The 18,386-nt window shown below is 35.0% G+C and overlaps 2 protein-coding genes across 3 annotated transcripts in view; one reads left to right on the top strand and one right to left on the bottom strand.

Moving 5' to 3' along the window:
• Positions 1-11,760, bottom strand: part of LOC138318844 (neuropeptide Y receptor type 2-like) — an 82,889-nt gene extending 71,129 nt beyond the window's left edge. Inside the window, exon 1 of one of the 2 annotated variants that reach the window (XM_069261594.1) lies at positions 11,691-11,760. The gene's annotated coding sequence lies outside the window, so the exon portion shown is untranslated. The remainder of the gene's footprint in view (positions 1-11,690) is intronic. The other variant, XM_069261590.1, reaches the window with a different exon arrangement.
• Positions 1-18,386, top strand: part of LOC138318841 (cleavage and polyadenylation specificity factor subunit 2-like) — a 199,422-nt gene that overhangs the window by 85,857 nt on the left and 95,179 nt on the right. The gene's annotated exons all lie outside the window — the stretch shown is intronic.

Here is an 18,386-nt window from a genome sequence, read left to right as displayed (position 1 = left end):
GGTATACCACCCTTCATGATCTGCTCTATATAAAGATATGATGAGGATGTCTCCATTAAGCTGTCTGCTGTTGCCTCAATCACAGACACAGTATTTAACAGCTCCATACTTCTAGATAGCACCATTTCCTAGACCTTTTGTCCAATCTCTCCTCATGAAACTATTCCAGGAGCCACATTGTCCAATCTCTTCATGACTCTGTGTTCCGCTCACCATTGTCCCATCCCTACATGTCAGTGATCTACACACTGGATGTCCTTTCATAGACAATGTGCTCTTTACATGGACCAGATTAAAAAACATTGACAAGCAATGATAGATGTGGATGGCTGTTCATTTGAGTATTATTAGAGTATCGTGTATGACCTGTTGTCAGGGTGATATTGATGATGGTGGTAGGTCAGCCTGACTGGACATCTGAGATGGATCGCCTAACAGACAACGCAGACTTCCAAACCAACCAGAGATGGCATTGTGATAAATTCAATGTCTTGCTTTCTCTAGGATATCCATATTTCATGCTTTTGTAAGAAGCCTTTTTAATGTCATTCAAATGTTGTTTTTTTCTAGACTAGAATATTAACCTTCAGACCAAATGATTTTTCAACAAGTTTGATAGAGTTCATAAAGTGAGACTGGCAGTTGGCCATTCATCTCACGGCGCTGTAATGGCGAGCAGACAGCCCTGTGTTCAAGCCAGAAGAATTAGCATGGTAGAATGTATAGGCAACAGCCCAGAAACATAGCAATTATGAAATTTTCCTGATTAAGATAGTCATGTTTCCTCCTCTGTTTTTTAGAGTCACGCTTACAAGCACTAAAATATCGGTAAAGTGTTTTTCAGAATGGATAATACAATTGGATGCGTTCCCAATCTTCAAGGTTTTTGGGATATAGCAGGAAGCGTAAGACTAAACATTGAGAAAGTGACAGTAAACATAACAGCTATGGTGCTGAGTCTGGCATTCTAATACCTGTACAACTGTTAATGTGGGAATGTCATTATCAATATGAACCAATACATAGTCTCCAACTATAAATGATTCCATGAATTCTCTCAATTTAAATGGTCAAAGAATTTATCTCTAGTTGCTGACAATCCTTAATTTTGTCTTTGTACGTAATTCTGATTTTTTTTTTCTGAAATTAAATGGGTTTATAGGAAATTAATATTGTGATATAATTTTATTATGAAATGAGTCTTTTAGTTTTAATTTTTGTGAGTCTTGGTAGGCAAAAATTAATTTCAAGATAAGTTTCATGAAATAAAAAAATCTCATGGAATGAACACAAAAATAAGATATAATTTGTCACATAACTACAATAACCTTGATTTGAGTCATTTTCAACATCAAACAGTGATGGATCCATCGTTGGTCACAACTTTGTCACTGATGGCAGTTCATGGCGACATAATGAACTTCCTGTCTTGCACAGCCAATGGAAATTGCTTAAAAAACTTAATATTTTATGCAGTAACAAACAGGCATGGGGTAATCGTAATCGTGTAATCGTAATCGATTGTAATTAATTACATTTTCTCAAGTAATTGACAGTAATCAGTAATCGAAGGCTATTTCGATTACTTGTAATTGTAATCATAATCAATTACAGTAAAAATTTACTGTGTAATCGTAATTACATTTCGATTGCTTTTCAATTACATTATACCTATTATGAAGTTGAATTTAGCAGCCAGTATACTAAGTTTAGAAAGTGCAAAGTTCAACTTGTCTGCTGTAGTTCAACTAAAACTGAAGATAGATGTAACATTGTTTAGTATTGGTCTATAAAAATCTTATTAAAATTATTAGTTTTCTGATGAACTGTAAGGCTCACAGGGACTTGTAACGTAGGTTGTGAGAAAGTCTGCTGTGTAAACATGTGTACTATATACTATATAAAAGGACAAGGGAACCAACGACTCGCTTGGAAGAGGTACACCTGCCTCTACAAAAGTCGCCCGTATTCCGTCAAAATATGTACATATTTAATACCAATATATTCTTAAATAAATTTTCGACATGGAAAACACAACTTCAAACACGAAATAATATATTAACATACCTTTATTTCACTATGAACGTGGAAAATGCAGTCAGATATCACCGATGTCGTTTTGCCTGTCCAGTAAAATCTAGGTCAAAAGCACTCATATTCCCTTGTAACAAATTTTGTATGCATTCATTTCACTTTCTGGTGATATTTTCCCACTGCAAATACACATAGCCTATCTCTGATAACTCTTTCACTAATCCAATCCAACAACTAAGCGAGGAATCACACTTTTTTTATCCAACACTCGACTCTTGTTCGTATAATCCGCCATATTGTAATTGATGATGGGTACCTTTTTCGTGTACTCGCCCTTACCCGATACTGCATTGAAATTCTGTACTCAGACTCTGTATAAATTAAATTTCACGGTTAAGGTTCTTAGAAGAACCTTTATTTGAGATGCATGTATCATTAATTGAAGAATCTAACTTAAATGGAGACTCTAATGTTGTACTTGACCGTTACCACATTGATATTGTAGCTTTTAGTGTACAGACACCGGGTATATGGTGTTTCCAGTCCGGGTCCGGGTATGGGGTACACAATATCCACACAAACGTGTTTAACCTAGATTTCAGTGGACATGCAAAACGACATCGGTGATATCTGACTGCATTTTCCACGTTCATAGTGAAATAAAGGTATGTTAATATATTATTATTTCGTGTTTGAAGTTGTGTTTTCCATGTCAAAAATTTATTTAAGAATATATTGGTATTAAATATGTACATATTTATCCAAGTTTGACGGAATACGGGCGACTTTTGTAGAGGCAGGTGTACCTCTTCCAAGCGAGTCGTTGGTTCCCTTGTCCTTTTTATATAGTATATAGTACACATGTATACACAGCACACTTTCTCACAACCTACGTTACAAGTCCCTGTGGTAAGGCTCAAAGAAATAAAGAATACAAACGAATTGTCTATACAGGTACACTTTATAGCTAATTTTAAGTTTCACCAGTGTGCCCATGGGCATAAGAGCATTTTGTATTAAACAATGGAAAGCATTGTTTTCATAAAAGTCAACAGGCATTGACTAAGATCAATTCAGTTGTTTCAGGGAGTATGTCCTCAAACATATTACAACAAGCAGATTTTGTGATCAAACTGCGTTATCAAACACCTGGTAACATAAGATTTAATAAATTGAAAACCTCAATTATTGACAAAATGATACATAATACAATGTAACAAGAAACAGCAACACACATTTTTATTTTAAATATGTTGCTTCTTCTTTAGAAAAAGGATTTGTCTTGAGACTTTATTTATGTGTCATGAAAACCACTTGTTACAGAGTTTGAATGCTGTTAGGAAAGTGCAGAGCTGTGGAATTGACAGTTTACATACATCATAGCTGCTGAGAAAGGAAGCTATAACTTTTATAAGAAAAACTTGCTGTATCGGATGAGAATTTATATGATAGACAATGTTGCTTATTGTGTGACGAAATGATTGAGAAATGTTGTAAGCATGATTTGAGGTTCAGACTGTAAACTTCTTACATGACAAGGCCGGATATCATTAATGCTTTTCCTTCCGTCATTGGAAAAGATGATTTACAAAGCTGACTGCCTTTTATATTAATATACATTCCATGATTTAATGCAAGCATATGATACAAGTTGTCAGCATGTCACTATGTTTTTATAACGGATGTACGTCCAATGTGTGGGATTTATTGTTTTACTCTATATTTTATTTTCTCACTTTATTGCATAAGTTTGAAGTCTTATTGTTTAATATTGCAAATGGCAACCTAGAACCATGGTAACCTAGATATCTGTCAATGTCGAAATCTCGATAAATTGCACATATATTTGTTTTTGTGTTTGAAAATACACAATTCCTCACAATATTTATTATGCTTGAATGAACCCTAAAACTTAGACTTGCATGGACAAGGAAAATCTGACCTCATTATCTATACTGAAATTATATTGCCCTTAACTTTTACATACCATCAAAATGAAAGGAAGTATTCTTGATAGATGAAAGCACATTTTTGTCAAAATATTTGTCATATCTTAAGACGTTCTGACATATTACCTCAAGGCCTCTGCTACTGGGTCTTGATTGAGTTTAAAAGCTGCCAGGTACTGACCACAGATTGGTGGTTTTTCTCTAGATACTCTGGCTTTCCTCTGCCTGGGACATCGTTTAATGACCCTTGCTAACCAACACACAAATTCTGTGTCAGACAGGGCTGTCTAGGGTTATAAACCTGTGTATTATACATATCTATTGTACAGGTGCTTTAAGTTGTGCTTTAGCTAATGTAACACTTTGAGTTAGTACTTTATCCCTATCATTTACACATTCATACGAAAGAAATATCATTTCTAAAGAAGATATAGCAGAGACTTCTCTACAGTTTTGTCTCTTTATCATGATACTGTTAGAGCTAGCTTTCTAATACTTGTTCCAGCTCCATCTACCACGTTATCCAATAAATAAAAATCAGTCATATTTTCTTTGGTTCATTCTAGTAATTCATTTCAGTTATTTCGTATATTTATAAATTCATCCATTCATTTAATTAATTTGATTCATTCACAACGCTGGTGTAGGTTTACGTGAATGATGAAGTCTTTCGATTGTCTTGACATTGGAGCAGTACGGATTGATTTCTTTCGTCGCTGATGAATGAGAGCTTAAGAGGGTAGCCTGGTAGTGTTAACTGTACTGAAAGGATACAGTCCACCAACAGATCACGTCCAAGGCCTGGCCACGCAATACTCATATTTTGGATGAGCACACATCTTTTATTCTCAGACAGGACTAATAAGCAAATGATGTGATTCTGTACTTGGACATCAGGGAAATTAACCATAAAAGACAAGGGATATGTGATTGAAATTCTAGCCAAGGGATACGTGAATGAAATTCTAGTCGTTTCAACTTTTACAGAGTTTAATACATACTTGAGGAAGAAGTTAAGTGCCACAAGGTGTAACTACAGAAATCTGACAATTGAATAAATTCAAATAGATTTAAATCAATGCTATATTGTAGCTGTTGCTTTAAACCATAATATGTCATCACTGCATTGGCATTATAATCACAGTTTTACTTTCAAGTTAAACAGTATAAAGTGTAAAGAGATTCAAGTTAATTTCAACTCATTTTTTTTTTTTTTTTAATTTTTTTTCCTTGATCAAGTGCAATAAACCAAAATACTGAAAGCTTTAATTCTTATTCACTCTCAATATCACACACTCATTCTCAATATCATACTCATTTTATTTTTTGAAAATTTCTGCGAGATAAAATCGGTTGTAAGGCCATTCTTGGTTTGTCCGTGTCTGATTAGGAATATACTCCACTTTTTTATGTGAGTTCAGAGGGTTTGATATGGGTCATACTGGTGATTAGAATGTGAGAAGATATCTTCTTCCATCACAATATCAAAAGGGGATGATAGTGTTAGAGAATCCCTTAACAACAATGAAGTAAACCTTGGCCGTGGAGATGTACCATCAAGTTACTAGGACAAAGATCTTCATGGTCCCCTGTGGTATCCTTAGCCAATAACCAAAGTACTTTTACAAAGGGGAACACACATATTAATGGTTGGTAAGAGGTCAGTTGTTTGTAGGTTAAAAGGTTAAAGCTCAGTTAGTTTCAAGTTACATGGTTAGAGCTCACTTAATTGTTTGAGGTTACATAGTTATAGCTAAGTAAGTTGATGTAACATGGTTAAAGTTCAATTGGTTTGACGTTTGATGGTTAAAGCTTAGTTAGTTTGAGGTTAGATAGTTAAAGCTCAGTTTGTTTGAGGTTCAACAGTTAAAGCTCAGTTTGAGGTTAGATGGTTAAAGGTCAGTTTGAGGTTTGATGGTTAAAGCTTCGTTAGTATGAGGTTAGAGGGTTAAAGCTCAGTTTGTTTGAGGTTAGATGATTAAAGGTCAGTTTGAGGTTAGATGGTTAAAGGTCAGTTTGAGGTTAGATGGTTAAAGCTCAGTTAGTTTGAGGTTAGATGGTTAAAGCTCAGTGAGTTTTGATGTTAGATAGTTAAAGCTTCGTTACTTTGAGGTTCAATGGTTAAAGCTCAGTGAGTCTGAGTTTCAATGTTTAATGCTCAGTTTGTTTGAGGTTAGATAGTTAAAGCTTTGTTAGTTTGGGGTTAGAGGGTTAAAGCTCAGTTACTTTGAATTTAGATGGTTAAAGCTCTTTGAGTTTGATGTTAGATGATTAAATCTCAATTAGTTTGAGGTTAGATAATTACAGCTCCGTTAGTTTGAGGTTAGATAGTTAAAACTCAGTGAGTTTTGATGTTAGATAGTTAAAGCTTTGTTAGTTTGAGGTTCAATGGTTAAAGCTTTGTTAGTTTGAGGTTCAATGGTTAAAGCTCAGTAAGTATGAGGTTAGATAATTACAGCTCCGTTAGTTTGAGGTTAGATAGTTAAAACTCAGTGAGTTTTGATGTTAGATAGTTAAAGCTTTGTTAGTTTGAGGTTCAATGGTTAAAGCTCAGTAAGTATGAGGTTAGAGGGTTAAAGCTCAGTGAGTCTGAGGTTCAATGTTTAAAGCTCAGTTTGTTTGAGGTTAGAGGGTTAAAGCTCAGTTAGTTTGAATTTAGATGGTTAAAACTCATTGAGTTTGATGTTAGATGATTAACTTTCAATTAGTTGAGGTTAGATAATTACAGCTCTGTTAGTTTGAGGTTAGATAGTTAAAACTGTTTGTTTGAGGTTAGATGGTTAAAACTCAGTAAGTCTGAGGTAAGAGGGTTAAAGCTCAGTGAGTCTGAGGTTCAATGGTTAAAGCTCAGTGAGTTTGGGGTTAGATGGTTAAAGCTCAGTTAGTTTGAGGTTAGCTGTTAAAACTCAGTTAGTTTGAGGTTAGATGGTTAAAGCTAGTAAGTATGAGGTAAGATGGTTAAAGCTTAGTAATTATGAGTTTACATGGTTAAAGCTGATTTTGTTTGATTAGTGTTTGGTAGGTTAGAGGTTGATTATAGAGTAGGAGTAAGAGTTTGGTCTGAGGTCAATATTGTATGTGTAGGAGGAAAGTTTTCCCTCTGAGGAGATGTTAAATCCCTATTCGTCAGGTACATACCCATACATGTATAGATACAAGGACATTGATGTTGGTTTGTGGCCTAGTGATGATAATGGTCATGGCAGTAATAAAACCTGTGAATTATCTCCCCTGACATGCTTGGTTATCTATGTTTAATCATGCATTGGGTGATATTGAGTGCTTCAAATTCATTTTATTATGATGAAAGGTGTAAAACAATGTGAGATCAAACCTGTAGTTCTTTATCTGAGTGACTGTTAACTCCTTTTACATGGGCGGTCCTATAACTGAACTTGTGGTCCTGTCTATATATAATATTCACAAAGGAAATGTTTGACATATTGGTTCATCTATAAGTCAGGCTGAAGAACAATATTTCTGCTGGTCATGCATTCGCAGACATCAACAGATTTTTTCATCTAAACAGACCTAATCTGATTTAATGTTAAAGAAATAATTCTGGACGTTAATTTGACCTGATTTGAAGATAAATAAATGCTGTACTATTTGACTTGATGTGACAGATTTTGAGATTTCCCACTGATGTATTTGACTTGATTAACCACTGTTGTATATAGCCTATAGCAGAATTGAACCAGGTAGATAACCATTGACCTGTTTAACACAATTGGTAGAGCATGTGGTTACTGTTTGGAGGTTCTGGGTTTGAGCCCCATTCTGACTGCTATATTTTCTCCTCTCCTTCCACCAGACGGTATCTGATCATGCAGTTAACGTCAGGACCATAGCCGGATGTTTAATCCGCTAGATGTCTCATTGTCATAGTCACAACTTGGTAATCAAAATTGGAAATCTTTTTTTCATTTACAGACCGGAGATTAGATTGACATATTGACAGATAGTGAAGTCTACCATAATGTATGGATCAGTGATATCACAAAGTGACAGTGGCCCGTGTCTCTACATTCCATCTAATTATAGGTGTTAGGGCCATAGCCTGTTTCATTTATCAGGCTTTCCAGACTGTCAGCTATACCACAATTGGGTAAATCTTTTTTTATTTGTATCTCTAGTGTCACAATTAAATGCGTTTGACTGTCTTTGTAACTCAGATTAGCACAAGTAAAGGCTGAGGTGGCATCAATGGCTATACAGTTGTAAAGCCTGTATCTTTGGCCCTGTCACATCAAACTTTCTAACAGGAACTTGTCAGGCGCCAAACCTCCTCAGTATGGCAGACTCCAACAAGTGGTCAATACTGTACACTGGACTGTGATGGGATGTATTGATGGGGACATCAACCTCCTAGCTCTATATATTGCTAGTGTCTCTATACTCCTGTGATAATCACTGCTTCACTATTACACAAGTGTCAATAGTTGTCTAGTAGAAATTCATAAAATTTATCCAGTAACTTTTTTGGGTGCTTTTGGGGCTGAATAAAGGCCCCTTCCCGTAGAGATAATTTGATGTCTTTCCCCATTTCATGCAATGTTTCCCTAATCTGGAAATGTTAAGAGACATATGCATATCAGACTTGGAATTAATCACACCTTTTCGCAATTTGAAAGGCACAGGGCCCCTGTAATTATTAAGAATGAAAATCACTTGTATTGTTTCTCTTGTGTACAGTAGCAATGCTTACTGCATCAGTATATAGATATAAAAGATTAGCTATACCAAAAGAGATCTTGAATAAGGAATTATTAACATGAAAACAAAACTTTAATCCAAAGTCATTATTGAAAACAGGGACAAATAGAAACAATGCAGACAATACAAATAAGACTAAAACCAAGTGCTCCAGCAAAGAAAGTCTTCTCCTCCTCATTAATGTCATACAGATCTAGGTCAAATCTGGATCAAGGTCATCACCAAGCATTGGAATCGAGTGGTCACATCACAAAGACATGTCCAAGTCACATCACTAAAGAAGCCCTGAACATGTCTGTCCTGGCGTTGCAAAGAGATAAAGAACATGGGAACAAAATATTAATTTATCAAAAGAACTGACAAACTGAGTCATATAACTGAATCATATACGCTTAATTAGCACCTTAGGTTGAATATATTACTCTCCAAAGAAAAGATAAAAGTCTGGAAATTGAAATCATCACACTTATACCTATAAATAATTGTCCTGCATTATTCCTTTAAAGACCAGATTTAGCTGAAAATGACTTCTTAAGTGGTCTGTGCTTAAATTGGTATCCATTACTGGGTCGAGTTAAGTACCACATGGATGAGAAGTATAAAACAATGACGGATCATAAGATATTAATGGTAGATGATATAATACTGTACCTCCTAGCAATACTTACTGATTGTTATATCCTTCTCTGACAGATTTATTCATATCCAACAAAAGTGCTTCAATTGCCACATCATAAAAAGAAGTTCATAAACCACGCTACTGGCCTTAGGTTTTGTCATAACGTCTGTGCCAGTGGCCGTCAGATGACAAAAAGCAAACGTAAAGAAGTCAAGCCAGATGATTTAGTGGGTATTGATTTGGACTTGAATGGCTGTTACCTTTGTACCAAATCTAGGTTAGGATGTTCACATGATTGAACCATTGTTTCTGATCAGCTCTAGATAAAGAGAGCAAGAGGCCTCCTGATATAGCCCTTGGAACCTCAGGAAGAACTCTTATAGACAATGTGGGGACTGTCCCTGAAGAACGTAATGCTCTGACATTGTCTCTGGGGAAGGGATTGCTCGTATATGGACAAATGGTGACTGGCATTGAGAGAGAATGGGGGATGTCTCTATAGGACAATAAGATGGCATTTCAATGACAGTTCCTGAGGTAGAAAGAAATCCATTCAGGTTAATGTGACTCCATTGTTTCATCTGGGAAAAAACAAGGGCAAACAAACAGCTTTAGCTTTGATTTGTGAACATTATATATATTAATCAAAAAGGTAGAAAGAGATCCCATCAGCTTGATGGTAGATATGACTATTGTTTGATCTGAAACAAGGACAACCACACAGTTTAAGCTTTGATTTATGAACATTGTAAAATAACAATTACAAAAATGATAACCAAGAAGGTAGATAGAGATCCCTTAATGATAATTGTTGATACTGGACCAAGGGATGTCCGATACTATTGACATTTTTCTCTCACTATAAAGAAGAAATATCATCATTGATTAACTAAGCGTATTACCCAAGGTAATTGACAGTTAAATGGTGAATAGGGAAGACCTACTGAATGATTCAATCCAATTAAGGTCATGATGTTTGAAAGTGTTATCATACGCTTTTTAAGAAATTTATTTTTACCATAAGTATTGTTATATATGCATTTCATTCTTCTGAGTAGTATATTGTGTAGCATACAGTAGATAACAACATAATGCAGCAATTGTACAATGAAATTCATATGTTTGCAAAACAATAAGTGCCATGATTGAAAATTAGTTATGCTAGCTGTTCTCAACAGATGAAAATGTTCCTTTGAAGTTTGGTAGTAAATAAGCTGAAGTCTTGACAATTTGAAATGCTTGCTAATCATTATCGGACGAAACATCCTGGTAAGGATTTAAGCTGACAGGCGATTTGTACTTCACATTATTTCCTGGGTCTGATGGTGTCTGATGCATTTCCAGAATGGCATTTTATTGTATTGATGGACCCTAGTCAGGGAAACATTATGTTGATGACCTCAATTCTGATTGGTCTCGGGACTTTTGTTAAAAATAAATGGATTTAGGTAAGATAGGTAAATTGATGTGAAACAGTGATGTTTTTATTTGTGAAGTACACAATATTTTAAAAGAATTCCTTTCTTCCCTGGAATCAATCAGTTTTTGGTAGTATCAATACATCAAGTGTAATATACAGTATTAGATTCGATCACTGCCTACCCAATTTTTATGCCTCTGTCATGGAATGAAAGATGTGTGGTCCTGTCATGGAATGAACGGTTGACACATATTGTTACCCAATTTTGACCCATCCAATCCCGCTCCGCCTAGCCTCACCCCACCCTGCTACATCCAGTTTTGGATTTCCGCTTTGGTATATGGAGATAGAGGAGGCATTTATGTATTACAGAAGATTGTAGTGTTGGTAGTGGTACTTCATTATTGGGTTAAATATCTAACTCTAGTTGACTTATCTGTCATATACCGGTACATGCTACTCTAAACATTACATGGACGGTGATAGACATTTAGTTACCTTAGAAACAAGCATGCAAGTAATAACATTCAGGGATCAATCTAGCTCAAATTTATTACCGTTTATGGGTAAATTTCCCCACTAGCCTAAATTTCCCCTGAATATCAAAAAAATCCCCATTTGAAGCCAAAAAATGACCGTTTTTGCAACACAATTTCCCCTGTGACTTAGTTTTCATTATTTTTTTTAGACTTTTGTTGGAAATTTCTTCATATTTATCATTCAGCTACTGCATGTTTTATGATAAACTCAAATTTTTCATTATTAAGCTTAAAATCTTGCTTTACTAAATCTAAAAATAAAATTAGTTGTTTTTCAAAATGAATATAATTTTGGACTAAAATAAGAAGATTAAAATTTTCCTATATTTCGCCAAATTTTTCCCCTATTTTGAAAAAGGGTAGTTTCCCCCAAAACCTAGATTGATCCCTGACATCATTAATCTGTACCCTACCTGTTTATGTCCAGTATGCTAGAGTACTGTCATTAGAACCGAAGCTATGACCTCCATCTGTCCTATACAGCTTCAGTGGCCTTCCTACAGACATCACATGATAGGTTTCATTATGAACTCTTTGTCCTTTCTTCACCTGAAGAGGCATAGAGTTAGGATTAGCTTTGTACACTAGCAGCTTATTTGTTCTGTGACTTTTATGATTAGCTTAAGTTAGTTAAAGCCTTGGATATTATTCTTCATCTGATTTATTAGATAAAAAAATTAAGATCTCTCATCTGTTAACAAGATTGAGGTATATGTTTCCATCCTATTTATCGCTATGGGTATTAAGAAATATGCTTAGGTTTTGGGGGTGGCAAAGCTCTTTGAGAGAAGAAATAACAATTTACAGCCTCCAGCTTGCTGATGATCATTTCATTCTTAATAACAAACAACTTAAAGAAACCTTGGCAAAAAAATTCTACATTACAACCATGTTTTCATATCACTATTGGTCAGCTACACATGTATTTACTCCAGAAAATAGGGGGGGGGGGGGTGAAAGTCATTTACCTATAGCTATCAGATCACTTTTACAGCATTCTGGTAGAAATTTACATACTTGTGCTCCATAAACATGGTCCTATACCTCTGTTTAGTTACCAGCGATGCCGAGTTACACTGGGTTATAGGGCTGGACAACTGAGGGCCTGTATATCAAGTTGAGGTTATGAGCAGGTCCCCCTGACAGCACTGGCACTGCCTCCTAAACTATGCTGTACCATCGGTCAGGTTGAGCGGTCAATGCCAGAATAGCATGCGAAGCTTGTGAGATATGACGGGGATGCCTGACAGTTAATTGTTTGTTGGTGTATTTCAAGTCCTATATATCACAATGGAATGCTACGATTTCTTTGTTGACTGGCCGAGGATTGATCCCTCATCATCATGTAGTCAAACAATACTTTGAACTCTTTGTTGTTTTTATATCTTCATTACTCACTACCTGTCCAAGGATTAGCTGTCATGTTAGATCAGCTATATTACCAGTAATACTGTGGTTTGGTGCCGATAATGTGATGGTGATAATGTAACACCCATGAGATCTCACCAAAATATGACATCACAATCTATGGTAATAATGTAACATCCATGAGATCTCACCAAAATATGACATCACAATCTATGGTAATAATGTAACATCCATGAGATCTCACCAAAATATGACATCACAATCTATGGTAATAATGTAACATCCACGAGATCTCACCAAAATATGACATTACAATCTATGGTAATAATGTAACATCCATGAGATCTCACCAAAAGATTATATTACAATCACCAGAGGGTGGGGCTAACTACAAAATGACATTTCTATCCCAAAACAGACATATTCTAACCAGTAATCTAGGATTTCTCGGCTGTGATATTCTAATTCACAATCTATAGAATTGCTCTGTCATGAAAAACAGCCATATTCTAACCACAAATCTATACTTTCTCTATTGTGATACAGACATATTCTAATAACGCTTATTATGTAATTTTTGCAGTATTTAATATTACAAAAGAATCAAGGACTAAACATACAATTTTAACAGTCTGATTCACAAAGAATTTTAGGATCCTTGAGATCAATAAATCTTTTTGTATGGATATACTAAAAGTTTTATATGAAAATATCATGATTTATCTCCAACATGAAAGTAAATTTTGTTCTGAAAGTGGGACACATTTTATAGTGGTCATCAAATAAAATTAATGCTTTGTTTCAATGTTCTGAGAGCATTGAACATTGCTCTGGTGTGCCATTTGTTTTTTGACTGTGAACATTGGCTAGTTTGGCTGTTAGGTGCTATTTGATTTTCCTCTCAACTCCCACACATTGACAGTGCAGACAAGAACAAATGAAAACTTGACATTATCCTAAAGGGGGTTAAATAACTAAATCACCATTAGACACAGGCTCAGAACTAGGCTTTACCAGAAACAGATAAAAATATTGAAACTTTGATCCTGAAAGGCATTAAATAGCAATTATTGGTATAAGTCTCCAAGGAGATTTTCAATGGTAGGAACACTTAAAGAAACATGCTGGAATCTGACTTTTAGAAAGGATTTTGTAAAAACAGGCCTTTAGTGCCTCTTACTTGAAGAATGTATATGATCAGTACTTCAATCCTATATAAGTATGTGAGACATCCCAGTTGGGCCCCCATAGTCCTGAAATACTGCTTCTGTGACTGGCAGGATTTACCGGTCAGTCTCCAGTCCATTAGTGGGTGGAGATCTGATAGGACTTGGTATGGTGCTGTTCAGGTGTGCATGCACTTCTGGGTCACACATCCCGATCACCTCCTTATTTATGTGTCTTAAGTCAAGTTTCTAACGGACTATTTTATCAGTGGCCTAAATGTTTCTCCAAGATTTGTTTTAGAAAGGACATGTACATCAATGTATAAAGTACTATATCAAGTCCAAAGTCTGTAGTATTGATGGGTCTAGCAGCATCAGACAAGCTCAAACATGTCCCCAATGTGGTTTTCATTGGTACAAACTTTCTGTGGCTTATTGAAGTCTACTGTCTATCTGCTAGTCATATACATATACAGGTTATCAATCATTCACACCTCTTTGAAGTCTGTCATATTTATGTTCATTCAATGTTTGGTGGGCTTGGGATCAATGAAAGTTCTATTAATTCTTAATAATAATTTGTAGTACTGTTATACCTGCTTAAAGATCTCATGATTTGCTGGAAATATTTCTTACTAGTCACTCTTATTGTTAGAGTGTCAAGTATTGCAAAAGTTTGTAACTGAAGTACCAAATATGGCAATCTTTTAATAGTAGACTGGTTAATATGGCAACCTTTAATATTAGAGTACCAAATATGGCTAACTTTTAATTTTAGAGTGCCAAATATATGGCACCCTTTTACTCTGAACGTGCCAAATGTGGCAACCTTTTGATATTAGAGTTCCAAGTATGGAAACATTTTAATATTAGAGTGCCAAATATGGCAACCTTGTACAAATGACTATATAAAAGTGCCTAATATGGCAAATGTAATCTTTAACTCATAGGAGTGCCTATGCAGAATGTTGACTACAGTTCTTCCACAAAAATTGCCAAATGTGACTAACTTTTCCTATCATAGAGTGTGAAGTGCTGCAAGGTGAAAACCTTTTACTGTAATGACAAACTGAAGTATAGAGAACAATTACTGCCTGGGAAATCTTGTAAACTATCTTAAAGTGCAAAATTTGTCAACCTTTTTAATCGTAGAATTCCACATATAGAGACCTTAAAATGCCAAGTTAACCAACCATTCCTTTTCTTAAAGTGTCAAGCATAGCAATATTTTGCTTTGTTTTATTGACACGACATCATTGGTTAAGGAGATCAACTAAGTAGCTGTTCTGAAATTGAGAAAATGTGACAAATAGTAATGTTTGTAAATCAGAATCTTATCTAAAGTTTTATTTCTGTTCCTTGCAACATGATGGATCACATGTGCAGACTTCAAGGCAGCTGTTAGGTATAGCTGCTGTAAGTCATGTTAAGTTTGAACCTAGTAAACTGTAATGAAAGGTATGTTGCATAATGTGCATAATATAAATAGGGGTTTTAATGATTCTGATCGATACACTACAAAACATATGTCGCTCAGGTGTACCTAATGAATTATAATGTATTGGTTCCATAAATAGCACAAGGCAACATTTTGTGCTATTTTGAATACAATTAAGACCTTGTAGAAAAATGTTATTAATATTGATGAAAAAAGGTTTCTTTTGCAATTAAATGTTATTTATTAAAATGTTTAAATTAACAATATTATTAGTATATGATTAAAATATTTATAAGACTATGCAACAGCTAGCTTAAACAATACCCAATAACTTCTTTGTCCCATGTGACTTCCAAAATATATACTCAAAGGTCACAATGGCCAAATGCAATAATGTAATAGGAGTTTATGCATTTGCTGCCACTGATCATATTTAGTCAATGTGTGATAAGCCTTAGGTATTAATTACAGTATTTAGTGAATGTAATTTGGTTTATACAAAAATTTCTTCAAGGAGTCTATATTGATAGAGTTTTAGGTTCTAAATACGGTGATAGGGGTTTGTAATGGGTAATAGCTCGACATGATATGGGTTTATGAAGAGGTCCTGTGGGCCGGTATGTTTAGATGATGAAGAACAATTACCAGGAACTGCTCTGCCGTGTTTCATCCGTCTAGACATCTACAGGCTCCACAGTCATTACGGACAAGGTGTCCATCATACCACTGTGTTCAACTGCTGCAGGCAGTGTATATTGATGTCTAATGTGTTATTATGAAAAGATGGATTTCTCAAATTTGTCTCAAATATTGAATAATAGACAAAATTATAATGGTATATTATGGTTAACATGGTATAACGTCCATGTTATTCCCAAGTCAGATGTTTTCCTTCTTGTTTATGCACTGAACACATTTGATATTCGAGTGCCACTTCCTATCAATGTTTTACAGAAACAATTACTGTTATTTTCCTCCACATTTATCAATATTTTTACAATATAGCAGTATTTTCATTTGCTTCTCATTACAAAATGTCACTACTGATTCTTGATTTGGTTTGATGCTTGACAAGTATAGGCCTAGAAATCATATAAGTTCTCCATAGTGGTTAAGTACATGCAACTGTACCAAGCAAGCTTCCAAAGAGGACAAACGCAATTTGGTTTGTGGCTTCTGATGAGAAAACAAATCCTTTGCATGATAACTATTTGATGATTCCTGATCCTAAAACTGTATTTAGTTGGTCACAGCTCTAAGTAGGAAGCTACATGATTGGTTTAAGATTATATGTTGATATGTAAATAAAATTGGATGCTAGATAAGTCCTGGGATACCTTGTCTTGTCTCGGTCATGTGGATTGGATGACAAAACTTACTCATAACTAGGTCAGGAGGGCTTGGTATCAGTTGTCTTGGTAAAGGTCTTAAGCACTACTAAGTATCCCAGTTTGGGTATCAAACTTTAAGGAGACTACAATACACAATCAGATACATTACTAAGATTGTGTTGCTATTGGATACTGCTGTTTCTCTTCTTCCATTGGACAATGTGCTGGTTAGTTATAACATCCTATTAGCCGATGTGCTGATTGGTTTCTTAAAAAGATGCTTTCTATTGGCCAATGTGCTGATTGATGATTACTTTATGCTTCATTCCTATTGGCCAATGTGCTTTTTGGTTACTTCTGTTCTATTGGCCAATGTGCTGATTGGTTACTTCATGCTTCATTCCTATTGGCCAATGTACTTATTGGTTTCTTCTGTTCTATTGGCTAATGTGCTTGTTGGTTTCTTAAAGAAAGCTTCTTTCTATTGGCCAATGTGCTTGTTGGTTTCTTACAAAGCTTCTTTCTATTGATCAATTGTGTTGATTGGTTTCTAGAAACTTCTTTTCTTAATATTGGCCAATGTGCCTTTTTGATACTTGAAGCTTCTTTTCGATTAACAAATGTTCTTGTAGATTACTTCATGGCTGCTTCCTTTTGGCCAATTGTTTGTTTGTTATTTTAAGGCTCTTTTCAGTTGCTCATTGCAGTTTTCTGCTTCAAGGTTACTTTAATGGAAATGGTCACTGCTTGGTGTATACTTTTTGTCTATCACATAGATCATTGGATGCTATACTGATGGTGGAAGTCTGACAAAGCTACATATACTGTCCCAGTATTGGGTAGGGCATTTGATATAAACCTGTGTTAGATAGTTCAGATGATGTAGAGAAAGTCAATATGTTATACTCTAATTCTAGTTCTGTATTGTAAACAGCTCTGTTTATGAGATATTAATGGCAATATAACCCCAATGCCACTCCTGTTTATTTCATTGAATAAAATCATGGCATAAAGAGGGCCATTCTTTGAGACACGAGATCTTCCTAATTGAATTAAAGACAATGTAGTGTATGCACTTTTATTTAAGAACCCAAAATCTTTTATCTAATATATATTTATTTTGGTATGATAAATCTTTTCCCTGTTAACTTATTAAGTCAGAAGTTGTTTATTATTCAAAGTTCTTTTTTAAGTCAGAAGTTGTTTATTATTCAAAGTTCTTTTTTTTGGAGTAAATATAATGTTTTCTTTTTCCTATAGATCTTTCAAATGATAATTATTTTCTTCTTGTATTCTTTATTTCCTGAGCTTTATAAGATGATTTTCCATTTGTACAATGTTAATTTATCAAAATTTTAGAAAATCTACTTCACACAGATCTGATGGTGATCTAAATCAGCATTAAAAGTACAGCTTTAGTGTCATATGGAATAAGTGCAATACTTAGGTCTGATTACGAGTAAGTAGACAGCAAATTATATCTCAACATGTAGACCCTCCTATTCCTGAATATGCCTGTCAAACGGTCCAGTATAAAATATGCTCATCCTCTGTACTTTTACTGCACAGCTCTTCGTGGGGCTTTTAATGAAACTTGTGGCATCGACTTATCGAGGGAAACTGCTCCAGTCCCTTTTTTCTTATTGACATATCCTCTGGAAATGTCAATCCATCATCCTATACACATCCTATACAGCCCTGTTACAGGAAGTCGGATAGGTTTGATGGGAAAGATAGCTGCAACTGATACATGTCGGACTATAGTCGGTATCTAAGACATTGATCCCTAGTTTAATTCTGCTCCAG

Source organism: Argopecten irradians, chromosome 3, assembly GCF_041381155.1.
Source record: "Argopecten irradians isolate NY chromosome 3, Ai_NY, whole genome shotgun sequence".
NCBI classification, from domain to species: Eukaryota; Metazoa; Mollusca; class Bivalvia; order Pectinida; family Pectinidae; genus Argopecten; species Argopecten irradians.
Note: the sequence above shows the minus strand (reverse complement) of the source record. Positions and strands in the feature narration are given on the sequence as shown.